The following is an 11,933-nucleotide window of genomic DNA, read 5'->3' on the forward strand; positions in this document are numbered from 1 at the left end:
CGAAAATCGGGTTAAAGCATCTTGTAGGGTTTGTTACGTATAACAAAACGTCATCATTAACTCATTTTCGACCAAAATGGTCTATTTCACAAGATAGCACACAGCTGACGATATATAGATTTATTTAATTTGAATCATATTGGAATTAAAAATTGTAGTTTATTTACAGTCCACAACACAACAAAGAGCAGTGCGTGGCCGAATGGTTACGTTGTCCGCTTTGTAAGCGGATGTTTCTGGGTTCGATTCCCATCTGCTCCAACCTTCCATCGGATGAGGAAGTAAAATGTCGGTCCCGGCCTTGGTTGTTGTTAGGCCGTTAAGTCATTCCAGGTGTAGGAGTCGTCTCCATGCCATAAGTACAAACAACACACCAAACCACGCCTACTCCGGTGGAATCGCTGGCGGCGGTTGGACTCGCAATCCAAAGGTCGTCAGCTCAAACACTGGGGTGGAAGGTTCCTTGGAGTAGAAAGAGGTTTGGGTTCTCTCCTCATTCAAGCCTTCGGACTCCTAGGTTCGAGCAGAAACTTGCAATAGAGACCACAAAAGACCCGGGGGTCGTTAATGTGGATGGTTTGATTTTTTTTTTTTATTGAACACAACAAAGAACAAATAAAAAACATTTTTAATTTCTTTTAAGCTATATAAAAACTGTCGTTCATGTTCAGATTGAAGTGTAGCCAATTAATATTATTCAGCTAACGTTTAGAGTTAAAATGAAAAAAAAATATTATAATTTTCTTCATGAAATTTTAAAATTAAATATAAATTTCGATAAAAAAAAAAAACTATTTAATTCTAAGAGATGGGTTTCGTTCGAATCCACTCCTGAAGATACAAAAGATAGAAGTAAATAAATCATCACAGGAAAAACAACGGAAAACACTCTGCTTTTTGCAGTCAGTCACTCAATGTGGGTTCGGGCAAAACAACACGTCCAAAACAAACAAAAACAAATCACTTCTAGTGATGTGAGCAGATCGCTTTTTTTTGGCGAAGGGAAGCCAAACATCTGCAGCCTCTAAATCAATCGAACCATGTTTGGTGATCAAATGTATCTAATGTTATCAAATCAATTTGTACACTCAAAAAAATGAGTTCGCGTAAACGTGAACAGCGTTCATGCCAACGGGAACCAGGAAGAAAACTGTTCACTTTCATGGTGCAATGCACTATAAAAGTTGAACAGTTTTCTTCCTGGTTCCCGGTGGCATGAACGCTGTTCACGTTTACGCGAACTAATTTTTTTGAGTGTAGTGTTTAATTGCAGATTAAATCCGGTGCAAAATTGTAACTTTTCAGCTCATATTTGACAGTAATTCGTTACGTCATTACCGGTTACGCGCCTCTCGTAACCCAACCAATTAGGGGATATTCAAGCGGTCATAACTCAACTCTTTCCAGCTAAAAACAAGGTCCAGCAACATCCGCTCATCTGCCGAAATAATGGCAAACACTATACGATGATTAATTCAACACCCATGGCGCAATATTAGTAATTATTTTGGTATAAATTCAGCCTGCACGTGTACCCTCGGGAAACGCACACACACGTGTCCATCAAAATGTCCCACCACAGACAAGCGAGGGGGAAACTATTAAAATTGCCTACATTTAGGCGCACTTTGGCGCTTTGCGCCGCAAAGTAGGCAAATCTGTGAAAACTTTGTACGGAACGCACGCCTAAGCATTATAAATAAGTCACGCTTGTGCCATTAGTGCCGCTGGGTTCCGCCGATGATTTAGAAGATGAAAGGCCAGCGGGGGAGCGGGACGTCGAGGCCATTAGTTAAAATTTTGGGATAGGCTGGCCCCCTAAATTGAAAGCCGACCCCCCTGATGTGGTGGTTAGTTCGGTGGATGATTTTATTACTATACAAATTGGGAGAAACCTGTGGGTGGGAAATGTAAGCTGGAGCTGTCAAAACAACATTCAAACGTTTTAAGTTTTTATTAAAAAAAATACTCATCCTGAAAAGTATGGTTAAGTAGTCAATCTAGCTTCAATACCTTTAACTAATGACTGTAATTTTATAAAAATATAATTTGTTTTATATTTCGTTTCCTTGATACAGACTTCTTTGAACATTGTCCAATGGGCAAGCATGTGAGATGTTTTTAAAGTTTGAGGGGGCTAATTTTGAAAATCAATTATCGATTGTTAAAGGGCGATTTAAGAGGCGTCAATTTCTGGAATTCTTGTCACTTATTAGGTGCAACAAGCGATGGAAATTAAATCTTCTTTTTTCCGCTCTTCTGATAGAATTCTTACAGAGGCTTTAACCAAACTAGCATTTTTTCATAAAATTCAACGTTTACACTTTTGAAATGTTTATTCTTCCCTTCTTATACCTTCTCAATGTTAAGACGATAAAGAAAGGGAGATTGTAAACCCCCAAACAGGAAAAAAATAAAAGGTGCAGACAGCATTTTTCCACGTGGTGAAAAGCTCTTTTCCGTCTTTTCTCGAAAGTCTTGTTGCATCACAAAACATTCTTTCTACGCTGGAAGGTGAACAACGTCGGAAATATGCTTGCACTCGACTTCGTCGACGATTCTATCGATAATTGGCTGTTCGGTAGAACCAGCTGATGCCGGAATAATTGAAAATAATGCTAGGATATTGGTGAAGTTTTTGGTTTGTCACAGTTCTGTAAAAACGGAAACAAAAAAAAACAAAAGCCTAGAAATAAAAAACTTAAAACTTTAAAACTTTAAAACTTTAAAACTTTAAAACTTTAAAACTTTAAAACTTTAAAACTTTAAAACTTTAAAACTTTAAAACTTTAAAACTTTAAAACTTTAAAACTTTAAAACTTTAAAACTTTAAAACTTTAAAACTTTAAAACTTTAAAACTTTAAAACTTTAAAACTTTAAAACTTTAAAACTTTAAAACTTTAAAACTTTAAAACTTTAAAACTTTAAAACTTTAAAACTTTAAAACTTTAAAACTTTAAAACTGTAAAACTTTAAAACTTTAAAACTTTAAAACTTTAAAACTTTAAAACTTTAAAACTTTAAAACTTTAAAACTTTAAAACTTTAAAACTTTAAAACTTTAAAACTTTAAAACTTTAAAACTTTAAAACTTTAAAACTCTAAAACTTTAAAACTTTAAAACTTTAAAACTTTAAAACTTTAAAACTTTAAAACTTTAAAACTTTAAAACTTTAAAACTTTAAAACTTTAAAACTTTAAAACTTTAAAACTTTAAAACTTTAAAACTTTAAAACTTTAAAACTTTAAAACTTTAAAACTTTAAAACTTTAAAACTTTAAAACTTTAAAACTTTAAAACTTTAAAACTTTAAAACTTTAAAACTTTAAAACTTTAAAACTTTAAAACTTTAAAACTTTAAAACTTTAAAACTTTAAAACTTTAAAACTTTAAAACTTTAAAACTTTAAAACTCTAAAACTTTAAAACTTTAAAACTTTAAAACTTTAAAACTTTAAAACTTTAAAACTTTAAAACTTTAAAACTTTAAAACTTTAAAACTTTAAAACTTTAAAACTTTAAAACTTTAAAACTTTAAAACTTTAAAACTTTAAAACTTTAAAACTTTAAAACTTTAAAACTTTAAAACTTTAAAACTTTAAAACTTTAAAACTTTAAAACTTTAAAACTTTAAAACTTTAAAACTTTAAAACTTTAAAACTTTAAAACTTTAAAACTTTAAAACTTTAAAACTTTAAAACTTTAAAACTTTAAAACTTTAAAACTTTAAAACTTTAAAACTTTAAAACTTTAAAACTTTAAAACTTTAAAACTTTAAAACTTTAAAACTTTAAAACTTTAAAACTTTAAAACTTTAAAACTTTAAAACATAAAAACATAAAAACATAAAAACATAAAAAATAAAAACTTAAAAACATAAAAACATAAAAACATTATTAAAACATTAAAACATTAAAACATAAAAACATCAAATCATCAAAACATTAAAACATTAAAACATTAAAACATTAAAACATTAAAACATTAAAACATTAAAACATTAAAACATTAAAACATTAAAACATTAAAACATTAAAACATTAAAACATTAAAACATTAAAACATTAAAACATTAAAACATTAAAACATTAAAACATTAAAACATTAAAACATTAAAACATTAAAACATTAAAACATTAAAACATTAAAACATTAAAACATTAAAACATTAAAACATTAAAACATTAAAACATTAAAACATTAAAACATTAAAACATTAAAACATTAAAACATTAAAACATTAAAACATTAAAACATTAAAACATTAAAACATTAAAACATTAAAACATTAAAACATTAAAACATTAAAACATTAAAACATTAAAACATTAAAACATTAAAACATTAAAACATTAAAACATTAAAACATTAAAACATTAAAACATTAAAACATTAAAACATTAAAACATTAAAACATTAAAACATTAAAACATTAAAACATTAAAACATTAAAACATTAAAACATTAAAACATTAAAACATCAAAACATAAAAACGACGACTCTATTTGGTGTAAAATTACATAAATAACTGTTCCAGGTACGGCATATTCGGTATACTTAAACCTCTAAAACCCAACCCCGCCTTTTGGGTGGGCTTCGATCTAAAAATTCGCCAAAATACAATTTTTCAACCGAATTTTTATTTTTTAAATGAAATGTAAAGAAGAACTCTTAAAATTTAAGAAAATTTTAGGGTTGGGAGTTTTGCTTGTTTTATATGACTTTGCCAATGTTAAAAAAATATATTTTTTCTGGGGTCAACTTTGGCTGTGCTTTTCACTAATATTTTCTATATTTTATGTGAAAATAAGTATGCTGCAATTTTTGTATTGCCTCAGATTATGCCTCTAATGGTTTCATTCTAGAGTAAAAAAAATGTGAAAAACATGCAATAAAATTAAAAAAACGGCTGTAAAAACATGAAAAAACTAAATAGACAAAAGTTAATGATAGGAAGTGGTAGTATAGCCAAATACTATCAGAAACAAAAATAAACTCAACAAGATAAATGCAAATATAAATATTAAAAATGAAACAAGAAAAACATAAAACAAGACAAGTATAGTTTTTCGTAGAACAAAAGTTGCTAAAAATGGCCTCCTGGACACGGGAAAAATAAAAGTTTTCGAAAATAAATTTGGGCAGTAGAGGGTTAACTAGGCCCTGAGAAGGGGTGACTGTCAGAAAAAATACAAAGGTACGAAACTTTTAAAGAAAAATACAAAACAGTAAACAAAACACTGATCTGAAAAAATCTTACAGATGAATGTTATCAGACATAAGTACAAAAATTGAGTTAAATAAAACAACAAAGAATAAAAAGCAACTGTAAACAATAACCAAAAAGCAAAAGTTCATAAGTACAAGTCCAAAAATTTGAAAAAAGTATAAGTTAAAAAATATAACTGAAATAATTCAAATGAAACTCTACATCCAACTAACAAATGTTCAAAAGATCAAAACAGACTATTTCTGCTCAAGTCAGTATGTTTTCGACACATTTCAAACCGAAACTTCCGATAGCCCCCTTCCCAGAACCGGTCCAGATCCTTCTTTGAAGTCGGTTAATTAATTTTAAACAGTTGTCTTTTACACTACAGACACGAGAAGAGCAAAGAGTTAACATAACAACACCTTCCGTGTGATGTGTGTGCGCTGATGCTGTTGACTGGTTTCGCCCCAAGGTTGATTCCCAGCTTGGCCCAGTTCCCATCGGAGAATCGGTCGTACGAGTGGGGTGTCACCTTGCCAGAGACATTCTGCTTGGCCCTGCACTAATCTCCGGGAGGAAGCCTCTTCAAGGCAAAGCTGTTTGCTCAAGGCTTTTCTTGCTTTAGGGGGAGGTTGTGTGTTTAGGATAGACATTCCCTAAGAAATAGTTTACTCAGGGATAATATGCAGCCACAGATACAGAACTTGGGGCTTCCCTCGGGGGAGTTGGAGTTGGAGAGTGCAAACCGAGTAAGTAAGCAAAGTTTTTATTTGTCTTAACAGCTACTACTGCTGATGCTGCTACAAGAATCTTAGTGGAATACTTTTGCGTCCAACAAACCATCCAACCAACTAACGGTCGGTTCTTGTGATGTGGTTTTGTGGGGCGAAACGCTCATGTGTGATGTCTTATAAATAACAAGTTTTCTTATTTGATAGAGAAGACCTTAAAAAGACGAAGAAAGGGTCCAGACTTGAGAATTCTCGAGGAAAACTCCTCGACGCAAATAATTGCGTCTTATGAAAACAGCTAATTCCAATTTAAATCGCAAAATTGAATTACAAAATTTCGTAATTTAGAAACAAATTATTTTCTACGAGTTCAAATTTCCAACGGAGTTTGGAAAAACATGACGATTTGGTCGAGAATTTCTCCCCCGACTCTGTTTTGAGATGGTTGTCGGTTTTGGGATGAAACCAGGGGAATTTACCAAGGGAATGAACAATTCTTTGCAAAAAGTTTCGTCAAACATCCTCCTGTTTTTTGAAGGGAGGGGGCAGATGGATACTAATTTCGGGAACAGACAGATGGTAGAGTTCATCTGTGCTTTCTGGAATGAATGAGATCATTATTGTTATGACTCGAGAACAATCTTGTGACGTACTTTGAAATGCTCAGTATTGCACGAAAGCCTCGTCTATAGTTGAACTAAAGGTCACTTCAAATATTCCACTCGATAAACTTTAAACTTTTTTCCACGCTCAAAACTTCATTCATTCCGCCAATTAGGTGCATCAATTAAGGATCGAATAATTCAATGAAAAACTGATCCCAACTTGCATTTTCTTTCTTCCTCCCACCTCATTCACTGTTTGCAGTTTGTTGTTCAGTTATTACGCCAAACCCGGAATGGTGCTCCAATCAAGAGGCTCGTTGTTTCCGGTTTTATGATTTCCATTTGTATGGGAGTTTTTTTTTGTGTGGGAAAACGTCCAGGGTAAAGGAAGAAAAAAGTTGAATGAATAGCCGGCCGTGTTGCATCGAGTTGTTTGCAGTTCATTTTCAAGTTGGTGAAAGATTGAAGTTTTACTGGAGTTGTTTGTCGTGGAATGATGTACAAAAAAAAACTTTTTATTTAATGTTGGTACATCATAATATTTAAAATCATCTTCAGAACGGGTTTCCAATCGAATGGAATCTTTAGCAAAGTCGTCTGCTATTAAGAAGTTCGAACTTGCTGCGATTTTTTTTATCAGAAATATATTTTTCAAAGAAAACTGAGAACTGAGGTTAAATTTTTTTTTGTTAATTCATACACACAATTTTTTGCCGATCACTGACAAAATTCTTCTCAAATCAGAATAACCATGCGCTTAGCAGCAAAACTTCGACAAATTTTGCTTCATTTAACGTAATTCTGTAATAATTTGTTTGCAGTCAGACGATCAGTAGTTTTATTATAAGCAGAATTCTGTCGAACTCAAAAATGTTTTTTTTTCTGTCCAATAGCTTCAAAAATCTCTTTTTAAACATTTTTTGAAAATATTGAAGAAATATCAGAAGCGGTCTACTGCCGTTCTACGCATAATTGTCCCATATCAGTTTTGGACGATTTTGACTTTATGATATTTTTAAGTTTAGTTTGATGTATACTTTAAGAAAAAAAACATAAAATCTGGTACTTTGTTCGGAAACTCATTAAAAACAACACCAAGTCTGTTTGTCCCATCGGTAAACTTCTACGCAAATTGCAGAGTTTTTTTTTAAAAAAAAAAGGTCCTATAAGCTATTGTCTATCAATGATTCAAGGACATTTTATAAAAATATCAAGATTTTTATAAGAAAAATATTACCTTCAAATTGCCATAAATGGCATTGTATAAAATTTCCCAACTATTTAAAAAAAACAAATTTACATTTATGAAATATGTTTGAATTTTGAAATTTTGAACAATGATTCGATACTTTCCAAAAATCATTCTTAAAATATCATAAAGTCGTCGCACAAGTTAGTTCATGTTCATATTTCAGAAGGTAAAATGAGACGTTTTTTTCTGTGCCTTGATTTTTATTTTTACAAGAAATTAACTGTAAAAATACATTTAAGAGAACAGCAGTTTTTTTTGCAAACATTTGTTTACTAAAATTCTAAGTTTTAACGAAAAAAGATTATGAAAACCATTTTTTATTTATGTATTACTGACATTAAACAAGTATTTTTTTAATATGGTCATAAAATTGGTCAAATCTTTATTGATAGAACAGTAAATTAAAAATTTAGGTGATTCTTAAAAGTGTTAATTTTAGTGTAACAATTTCTCTGAAAAGCAACATATAGCCCTCAAATTTGTATAAAGAAACGAACAAATTTATTGGAAATTTTAATCGTGAAATTTCTTTTTTGAGTTTATTTACATTTCATATTGCAGCAATAGTTGGTACATACAAGTCTCCACATAATTCTTGCACAATTTGTTGTCTTCGGTAAAGTTATAAGTATTGTAGAACTCCTAAGAAAAGGAGCATTTCCCCAAAAAATGTGCTGCACAAAAAAATAATACAAAAAAAACTTGTTTTAGGATTTGTTATAGATGAGAGCAGTTCTCTAGGATTTCGGTCATTCGATTTTTTTTGTATTTTTTAATCCGACTGAAACTTTTTTGGTGCCTTCGGTATGCCCAAAGAAGCCATTTTGCATCATTAGTTTGTCCATATAATTTTCCAAACAAATTTGGCAGCTGTCCATACAAAAATTATGTATGAAAATTCAAAAATCTGTATCTTTTGAAGGAATTTTTTGATCGATTTGGTGTCTTCGGCAAATTTGTAGGTATAGATACGGACTACACTAGAAAAAAATAATACACGGTAAAAAAATTTGGTTATTTTTTTATTTAACTTTTTATCACTAAAACTTGATTTACATAAAAACACTATTTTTATTTTTTTATTTTTTGTTATGTTTTAGAGGACATAAAATGCCAACTTTTCAGAAATTTCCAGGTTCTGCAAAAAATCATTGACCGAGTTATGATTTTTTTAATCAATAACGTCATGATTCGAATTCCCGGACGCTTCGAAACCCGGACACTTCATTTTGTTTTATCAATTATTTGAATATAAGTTTGCATTATGAATGCCAAAACTGTGTTATTTGATGAGTTCTAACATCAACTTTTATTTAAAGTTTGTTTGAACGCTGTAGTTCATGCCAAAACAATTGAATACAATAAAATTATAAGTTTACCAAAAATGCGAAACATTTCACTTGAAATATTTCATAGGCGTTCGAAGCACCGGGAAGGCAAAGCAGAAATTTATGGTTACGATTTCCTTAAATTCTAGCAAATGTTTACATAAACTATCGATTGTTTTGATGTTAACAGCTTGTTTGAGACCTAAAGAATGTCAGTCACTAACATTTCAGTCCAAATTTGTGCGATTCATAAGTAAAATCGAGTGTCCGGAATTCGAAGCAAAAGTGTCCGGATTTCGAATCAGCTTTTATCAGTGTCCGGGATTCGAAGCACAACAAGTCATCTTAATTTTGAAATTCTGATGAAAAATCGTTTGAAAAGACATATTTTGCATGCATTTTCTTGAAACTGACTGTTTTTACTACATCCTGATGATATTTCTACATTTCCAACTTATTTCATGATTTTTTGCCAGCTATAACAAAAATGATATGCTACTAAGTGTCCGGATTTCGAATCATGACGTTACTGATTTTTTCAAAAAATCGAAATTTTGGTTGCAAAAATTTTTTAACTTCATTTTTCGCAATATCTCAGCAACTAAAGGTCGTATCAACAAAGTCCGAAGAAGCAAAATATAGAGAATTTTCTCAGTTTTTCAAAAATATTTTTTTCAAAAGTGGGCAAACATGTGCACTAATTTAAAAAAATGAAAAACTGCGACTATTTTCAAAAAAGTCACTTAAATATGGATTTAACTTGAAAACGGTGCACTTTATCAAAATTTCACTAGAGTACTTTTTGATTGCAAATTCAATTTTACATCAAAAAATTAATTTGAAAAATTTTTGCGATCAAAATTTCGATTTTTCGAAAAAATCAGTATTGATAAAAAAATGCATAACTCGGTCAATGATTTTTTGCACAACCTGGAAATTTCTGAAAAGTTGGCATTTTATGTCCTCTAAAACATATAAAAAAATAAAAAAAAATAAAAATAGTGTTTTTTTGCAAATCAAGTTTTAGTGATAAAAAGTTAAATAAAAAAATAACCATTTTTTTTTACCGTGTATCATTTTTTTCTAGTGTAGTCCGTATCCATACCTACAACTATGCCGAAGACACCAAATCGATCAAACAATTCCTTCAAAAGATACAGATTTTTGAATTTTCACATATCATTTTTGTATGGACAGCTGCCAAATTTGTATGGAAAATTATATGGACAAACTAATGATGCAAAATGGCTTCTTTGGGCATACCGAAGGCACCAAAAAAGTTTCAGTCGGATAAAAAAATACAAAAATGAAAATTGAAGACAAAAGACCGATTTCGTAGAGAATTACTCAAAAGTCAAATAAAAAAAAAGGTAATTTTTTTGAAAAGTTCTAAGCAACACCTACAACTTTGCCGAAGATACGAAATCGATCATTAAATCAATTTTAAAGTGACATTTTTTTAAATATTTTAATAGCATTTTGTATGGACAAATGAAAAAAAAAATATGGAGACTTAGATGGATAAACTAACGATAAAAAATTCTTCGATGTTCATAGAAAAAGTACATAAACAGTTTCATTCAAATCAATAATCAAAAAAAAATCTTTGTCCGAAATCTCAGATAATTGTTGAGTGCAAAATGGCTTCTATAAGCACAAGAAATGACTGGACAATGTTCCATTCGAAACAAAATCTCCGAGTTTTTTTAATTATTTATTTAAGATATGCATCATAAATTCAAATACTATTGAAATGCTACAATAAATCGCTCCTGACACGTGCCCACGTGCATCCGGAAGCCATCCTTTCGCGAAAGATCAAGTGCAACCACCGGAGCTGCGTGAACTGCGTGATAATTGAATTTGCCATCGCAAGCTTCGCCTCTTACTTATGCATCAGTTGCGTTTTCCGATGCACATCACGCGCACATAATTGATACTGATAGGGCCTGTGATGGAGAATTGTTGTCGAAGCAAAATGAAATTAGCCGTCATGCTTTGAAGTGACCTTCTACACGCCGTTGGCCTCACAAGTGGCCCTCGCGCCGGAAGTCCGGAAATCGACGACGAAGTCCAAAGACGAGCGAGTGTTGTTATTCGATATTGATAATGGAGCCTACCTTCTGGCGCAATGGCCGAACGGAGTGGTTTGTTCTTGCTCTTCTCACGCTATTTGAAGTAGCAGCTTGTGTCGTGTGGCGATAATTTGCTGGAAATTGCTCGAGTCCTAAATCGGATTAATTTTAAGGCAGAGCATCTCGGCCTGAAGAGGCAAACTGGCCATCATAGCTATTAGGCCAGGCTCGAGGAGAGAACTACAGAACATGTGTAGTGTCTATTGCCTTTTGGAAAGCTTCTTGTTTCTGGCTGCGATTCCGTTTGCAAGTGTGTTCTCGGAATGGTCACGTGGCTGTGATTGACCGTGGCCAGATTGTATCAGATGGAGCAGAAGTTCTAGTTCTGTTGGTTGGTGATGTGTGCTCTCTGTTCAAGTCAAGTCGATACGAAATATGTTGGTTTGTCTTCTCTGAAGAAGTGTTTGGGTATGAGCGTCATCAAGGAAAATATGAAGAGCTAGAATAAATAATTACGACAGGAAATTTTATTTCAAATCTTAAAACTATGCGATTTTGAGTCAAACACGCATTATAATTTATATTCCTACGTCTAGGGTCTCCGTCGTTCGAAATAATGTAAACAATATGAATATATTGAACGGGTAATAATAACCCAAAACAGACTGTTCCTTACTGAAGCGTGTCCTTGGTTTTTGACAGCGAATGAAAAGAGGCACATGTTTATGTT

This window comes from Culex pipiens, chromosome 1 (assembly GCF_016801865.2).
Source record: "Culex pipiens pallens isolate TS chromosome 1, TS_CPP_V2, whole genome shotgun sequence".
Classification (NCBI taxonomy): Eukaryota; Metazoa; Arthropoda; class Insecta; order Diptera; family Culicidae; genus Culex; species Culex pipiens.